Here is a 7,795-nt window from a genome sequence, read left to right on the forward strand (position 1 = left end):
ACGAAAACAGCAGGCGCGAAACGGCACTCGCGAGAGAAATTTGAGATGTGAAAAAGAGTACACAGCGGCCTCTCGTGGATTTGCGAAAACAAAAACTGCAAAAATACGTACATCCTGGGACATATTTCGTGGTCTCCAAAAACGTATGTAGGACTACGTTTTCAGAATGAGCCTGGGTTGCAACAACCATGTATTATCTTAGCTTTTTTCAGGAGACAATTGCTAAAGTTTCTTTTCACAAAGAAATGGACATTGGGAAAAATTGTAGAGCTTCTGTATTTTCATTTATTACACAAAAATATAATCTCACATGTTATTTAAAGAAGAATGGCCAACAGAAAACGGCACCAGAATGATGTGGGCGTTATCCATCTCCTATACAAATCACAAGTTTAAAAGACTGAAGATATCCACAGTTGCGATGAATAGATGATTCCCCGGTGTTATGGCTTTTAAGCTGCTGTTATTATGAATCTCATATATAGAATTAGAATTGATGTGTAGATCATGGTACAAGAATTGTGAGGATGTGAGAATAGGTGTGACAGGTTAGATTCATTTTGCCCCCTCTCCGGCCTTCTTCTCTTGCTCAATATCTGTGAAAAGATGAAATAGGAGTAGTGGTATAGAAAACAATGCCAGTGCAAATAGTTTGACTACCAAGGTTTAAAATGAAATGTTAGGATGAATGGTCTGAGTAGCATAAAAATGTACAATGCAACAACAAAAGGGTTCATTTTGTGTTATCTAAAACCTTTTGAACATCATTGTTATACTGTTTGACAACTCCAATTCTCAGCACACAGCTCTCAGGAGGAGCTGAGTTGTGGTGTTATAGTTCATGATCTGTCCAACACTGCTCTTAAGTATAACCAAAGCGCATAGAATCACCAAGAGGCGACACTCTAGTGCAATTTGGGAAACAGCCACTAGATGCCGCTAGTGTCAAGCGACAGCCACTTTGGAATGAAAATTCCAACAGAACAACAGCATAAACTAAAATATAAAATAGACTATCATAAAAATAAAATAAACTATTAAAAGTGCTGGTGATTGTCATAGTAAGTGTTGTATTGTCATCTTTCAGGTTGTATCTCAGCTTTAATGTGCTTTTTAAATAAATAAACAAAAAACAAAGCAGCTGCTAGCCATCACGACGGCAATAAGATCCAATGGACGGCCAATCGCTTTCACTCCAAAATGGCGGAATCGCGGGGCTGTTGCTGGGCGCTGCTGTTGCAATGGAATGTTCTATTGAGTGTCGCCTCTTGGTGATTCTAAGTTCTTTGGTATAACCAAAGACTATAGAATACACATGATATGTCACTTGTGTAGTTTTGAATCGGGAAAATAGAGAATGAAGCCCCGCCTTCTAGTACAAGAGCCAATCAGCGATCAATATAGACTGAAGATTCTCAGCGGGAGGGGCTCAGACCAGCCAAAAGTTTCTGCAGATTTGTATTATTTAGAAATGAAACTAAAGTGAAATATGAATGAATAATATGAAATTTAATCATAAGCTTGGCAAGCAATTGTGGAGAATATGTTGTTTCCCCATTCAAACAGAATGCCCGAGCATTATGCCTCAAGAGGCATTTCTAAAATGGCTGCTGAGTGAAATGACTTGCCTAAAAGGGACTTTGGTATAACTTATCATTTGAAAACATTATATCATCATTACAATGTTGGCACACACAGATCTGCAAGATATCTTCCTGTTTATTTATTTTTTTCTTTTTGAGGAAACTGTAAATTCAAATTCAGATGTAAATGAATCGCAGAGTTACTTCCACTGAACGAGAAAAACAAATTTCAAATTTAGGCATGCAAAAAACTGTAGAATTAATTTAAATAAAAACACAATGCTGTTAATTTACTCATTGGATTCTTTCTTCAGCAGAACACAGAAGATCATTTTCACTCATGCTCCTTATCAATCAATAAGATCGAGTAAGAAATGCAAATTAGGCAACGTAAAACAAATCCCCAAAATAAATTCCTAATGTCATGATGCAAACCAATTACAGAGATACTGTAGCAAAACTGCACTGATGTGAATGCAGTTTTATTACATCTAAGAGCAAAATATACAGTCAGAATTATTAGCCCCCCTGAATTATTAGCCACCATTTATTTTTTCCCCAATTTCTGTTTAACAGAGAGATTTTTACAACACATTTCTAAACATAATAGATTTAATAACTCATTTCTAATGACTAATTTTTGCCATGATGACAGTGCATAATATATCAGTTTAAAGTGACATTTAAAGGCTTAACTTAATTAGGTTAACTAGGCATGTTAGGGTAATTAGGCAAGTTATTGTGTAACAATGGTTTGTTCTGTAGAATAATTGAAAAAAATATAGCTTAAAGGGGCTAATAATTTTGTCCTTAAAATGGCTTTTAAAAAATTAGAAACTGCTTTTATTCTAGCCGAAATAAAACAAATAAGACTTTCTCCAGAAGAAAAAAATATTATCAGACATACTGTGAACATTTCTTTGCTCTCTTCAACATAATTTGGGAAATATTTAAAAAAGAAAAAACAATTGAAAGGGGGGCTAATAATTCTGACTTCAACTGTAGGTACAAATGATTGCTTCGCTTTATAAGGTCTTGTATGTTGCCTGTATCTGTGTTTCTGCCTTTGAAATTGATTCTTCATTTTTGTTCTACTGAAAAAAGACAATCTTGGGTGGCCAGCCTGCAAGTAAATTAACAGATAATTATTGAGTGATCTATTCCTTTAATGAAAACAAAGCTTAAAATTCATAAATCCTGCTGCTAACGGTAATCATTGTTCTTGTGTTCTTTGTGATCCTCTCTTGTGTACTCTTCACCTTAGCCAGGTGAAAGAGACAGATAGTCTTATCTTAGAAGAATTCCAGTATGCGAATATTCTTGTAATGTTTGCTTTGTGTCAGGTCAGCACACGACTCTGCAAGGCTAAGCTGTGTTCTGGTACAATGACTTATGAGGGTGAGGCTGCCAAACTCGCTTACCCTCTTTTGTCGGAAGAACGTTCTTCTCCTCTGTGTTTGTCTTTTTTAGACATTTTTGTCAAAGTTCTGCACTTCTGCTTTGACAGGGTTATCACTCATTTTGAAGAGTCTGCAAGAATTCAAGTAATTAAATCAGTTAATTTCAGCCTTAACACACAGAATGAACTTATTCTCTTCTAAACATTCCTTATGACTGGTTGTTCATGAATCAACTTTTATTTAAAGTATGTTTTGGTTAAATTACATTTATGCTATTTGTAATCCTTTTGTTTTGTGCATTTTAACTACCCAATGCTATTTTCCTCAAAAATGTAAGTTCAAGCATTCATGACTTTGTCTGGACACGTATACATACTCCACCCTCCCCTCAGGTATGTGTTCAAAAGCTATGTTACATAAGCCTTTATCAACAACACTGACTAAAAATTAAACTATAAAGTATTACTGCAGCGTTTGTGTGTGTGTAAGGGCCAAATGTCCTCACTTGCATAGTGAAATATCACAACAACATGCGGACTTGTCATCATTCGTTTAAAAGGCTTAGAAGTCAGCCACTGTTGTTTGCCCATGGGTAAACAACGTTCTAAACTCTACAGACTTCTGAAAATATAAAAATGTTGAGTGTTTACTCTGAGGGGTTGGGTTTAGGGTAAAAAAATAGAAAAAAATATATATATGTCTACGGAAAGTCCTCAGAAGGACAACAAACCAGATGTGTGGGCGTGTGAGCGCAGGGGAAAAAAGTGTGCTGGAGGTTGATTTTTGTATATTTAAACATAAATAAAGTCACAAGAAGTAATTTTACAAAATCATTTTGTGGAGCTAACTTCAGTTAAGATAAAAAAAAATTCTAATATTAAAGTTCTTAGAGTTGCATATTAATGCCATGTGTCAAAAAAGGACGTTTGATATTCCATTTCATATTGAATACAGTCCGATAATAGTTATTTTGAATGGAGCCTCTTTATGTATTGAAGACCTTAATGCCACACTGTATTCTTGGAGCAACACTAACAGCAAAGTTCACCTCTCAAAGCCTATTTTCTAAACATCTCAAACCAAACATATATGCATACAAATGTGGTGAAGAAATAATCCATTTGGGCGGCTGTGTGGTGCATTTCCTAATAGGTATGATCACGATAAAAGCAGTATTCACCACACCCAAGACTCGTCGCCAAAGAGCAGAGATTGTCTGCCAAATCTTTTACTATTATAACTATTTTTATAGTATCTCTTTTGTATGTTTTTCCAGTCGACGAGATGTTTTGCTGCAACTGTGTGTTCTAAAAAGCTTTTATGCGTCGAGAGAATTATTAACGGACTGCTCAGCTCACAGTGCACACCTTATCTACCGTTACCGTTCGATACAAGAGGAATCCAAGGGCGGACACTATCTAACGTTATACCACTTCACTGACAGGTGAGCACAAACATATGCTGCCATAGGCTATGGCTTCAAATGAAAAGCATTCCCTTCACATTACTACACACGACATTTAATGCATTACATAAGTAATATAATTAAATGTTGATTCATAATCCCATTAATTTGGAATGCGCACATAGCAACTAGCCACAAATGGTGTACAGTAGAAACTCTTTCTTAGATAATGGAAACAAAGTTATTAATGTATTTAAAAGACTTACCTGGCGTTGCCTCAGAGCTGTAGTACAAAATATATCTTAGAATCTCTGTGCAATGCTTAGAGGGAGCAGCTAGGTTAAATAGCCCCCACACCCTGTTGCGCAACAGCAAGGATGTAATCTGCTGCTCACTCTGATTGGTTCAATCTGTCAGTACTGTATTCTGAAAGGACAAACCTGTGCATTTAGTTAACTGTAATCGAATCTGAAATGTGTGGGAATTCTATGAACAGAAACCTATATGATTGAACACTAAACGCGGGCAAAACACTGCAGTTAAATAGCCTATGTTTGCACGTTATACAATGATATACCAGCAGCACCACCTTGTGGCGAAACACATTCCATGTAAAGAGTATTTGAGGTGGACCACAACCTAGGACAACAGGTATTCCATTGACTCTTTTGACACCCATATGATTACCTTGAATAAAAAGATCAGTTTCACGGCATTGTGACTACTGCTCTAAAATATATTATTTTTATAATGTCTGGGTAAAAAAAATAAAACTTTTTCCCCTTTGAACACAGTATATTTCATTTTGAGAAACATTTATAATATTTTGGAGCAGTAGACGTCAGGCTGAATAATGAAAATGAATCATTAACTTCTGCTGTCCTCATTAGTTTTAAAAACAGTTTTCTTTACAATTTAAAATGGCATGTTTGGATATTTTTTTCTGCTGGAGATACTGTTTTCCTAAAAAAACTAATTCAAAAAACTGTAAATAAAAATCTTACACATACCTTAGAAACCGTATAGCAGAATATTTTGGCGGTTTTTAAAACCTTGACTTTCCAAACCGCGGTATACCTTAAGAATCGTTACCGTCCCATGCCTAGCCTCTAACACCAAATATTGGAAGTCCAACCTTGGACTTGACAGGTGCAGGAAATTAACATCATATTAACTAACACAGATTTATTTATTATTAGTATTATTATAATTAAAATCTATATCAATATCAACATTATTAATTACTATGAATATAAATAATTTGTGATTAAACGTTGTTTGTTATCAATGAGTTGGCCCACACGAAATCTGCGCACGCAGAAATCCGCAGCTTTTTAGCCCACCATTGAGTCTATTTATTTACTTGTCTAAATGTGTGTACATTTATATTTATTCAGTTTCCAAATTACAGTAATATTAATGGCTAATACGAAAACATTCACTTGATTTATTTACAATACAGTTTGTAAAGTAATATTTCTGTCTTTTAGTAGATATATTATGTGAAAGACTTGCTTCGTTTACCAAAAAGGTGGATCTAATTGGATTTGCATTGTAAACATTCAAGTTAAAAATGTATTATTTTTATTTCATATATATTTTAGTTATGATACTTCCAAAATCCTTCCGCATAAATCTGCAGATTTTTTTACAAAATTGTGTTCAGAAATAACAAAAAATGTCTGCAGATTTTGGTCTGTCCCTATTAATGAGTTATTTATTACTTTGTTATTTTACATTTTCCTGTTTTTTTGTCATTTGTTCATTCATTCATTATCTTTTCGGCTTAATCTGTTTATTAATCTGGGGTCGCCACAGCGGAATGAACCGCCAACTCATCCAGCATATGTTTTACGCAGTGGATGCCCTTCCAGACGCAACATATCACTGGGAAACATCCATACACACTCATTCACACACACTCATACACTATGGACAATTTAGTATACCCAATTCACCTATACCACATCTTTGGACTTGTAGGGGAAACCGGAGCACCTGGAGGAAACCCACGCGAACACGGGGAGAACATGCAAACTCCACACAGAAACGCCAACTGACCCAGCCAAGGCTCGAACCAGTGACCTTCTTGCTGTGACGCGAAAGTGCTACCCTCTGCATCGCCTTATTCAGTTTCTAAATTACAGTAATATTATGAAAATGTTCATTTAATTTATTTACAATAGTTTGTAAAGTAATATTTTCAGCCTTTTAGTAGATATATTATGTGAAAGACTTGCTTTGTTTTCAAAATAAGTGGATTTAATTGGATTTGCAATGTTAACATTAAAGTTAAAAAGGTTTTTTTTTTTTCATATATATTTTTAGTTACGATACTTCCAAAATCTTTCCGCATAAATCTGCAGATTTTTTACAAAATTCTGCGCAGAAATAACAAAAAATGTCCGCAGATTTGGTCTGGCCCTGTCCATGAGTTATTTATTACTTTTTTATTTTACATTTTTCCTCATTTATTTCATTTTAATTAATTGATTAATCAATATAGCTTACCAGCCATCCCACCCTTGGCACGCCCGATCTCATCTGATCTCGGAAGTTAAGCAGGGTTGGGCCTTATGGGATTCCTTCATTTGGGGCGTCACGGTGGCACAGTGGGTAGCACAATCACTTTACAGCAAGAAGGTCGCTTGTTCGAGGCCCAGCTGGCGTTTCTATGTGGAGTTTGCATGTTCTCCCCATGTTCGTGTGGGTTTCCTCTGGGATCTCCGATTTCCCCCACAGTCCAAAGACATGCGATATAGGTGAATCGAATAAGCTAAATTGGCCATAGTGTATGTGTGTAATTGCAATAGTGTATGGGTGTTTCCCAGTGTTGGGTTGCGGCTGGAACGGCATCAACTGTGTAAAACACATACTCGATAAATTGGACTAAGCCGAAAAGAAAATGAATAAATAATCAATAAATTTCATACTATATACAGTTAATTTATTTACCCTCTGATTTTTTTCTTTTTAAATATTTCCCAAATGAAGTTTAACAGAGCAAGGAAATTTTCAGTGTGTCTGATAATTTTTTTTCTTCTGGAGAAAGTCTTATTTGCTTTAGTTCGGCTAGAATAAAAGCAGTTTTTAGGTTTTTAAAAGGCATTTTAAGGTCAAAATTATTAGCCCCTTTGAGCTATATTTTTTTCGATAGTCTACAGAACAAACCATCATTATGCAATAACTTGCCTAATTATCCTAACCTGCTTAGTTAACCTAATTAACCTAGTTAAGCCTTTAAATGTCACTTTAAGCTGTATAGAAGTGTCTTGAAAAATATCTAGTAAAATATTAATTGCTGTCATCATGGCTAAGATAAAATAAATCAGTTATTAGAAATGAGTTATTAAAACTATCATGTTTAGAAATGTGTTGAAAACAACATCTCTCTGTTAAACAGAAAT

The 7,795-nt window shown here is 35.1% G+C and overlaps 1 long non-coding RNA gene across 1 annotated transcript; it reads right to left on the reverse strand.

The window, feature by feature from the left end:
• Positions 1 to 262: 262 nt before the first annotated feature.
• LOC130240767 (uncharacterized) lies at positions 263 to 4,761 on the reverse strand. Its single transcript, XR_008838795.1, has 3 exons — positions 4,655 to 4,761; positions 3,005 to 3,113; positions 263 to 596 (listed from the first exon to the last, which is right to left on the reverse strand). It is a non-coding gene; the product is annotated as an uncharacterized LOC130240767 (long non-coding RNA).
• Between the last annotated feature and the right edge of the window lie 3,034 nt (positions 4,762 to 7,795).

This window comes from Danio aesculapii, chromosome 14, assembly GCF_903798145.1.
Source record: "Danio aesculapii chromosome 14, fDanAes4.1, whole genome shotgun sequence".
Taxonomy (NCBI): Eukaryota; Metazoa; Chordata; class Actinopteri; order Cypriniformes; family Danionidae; genus Danio; species Danio aesculapii.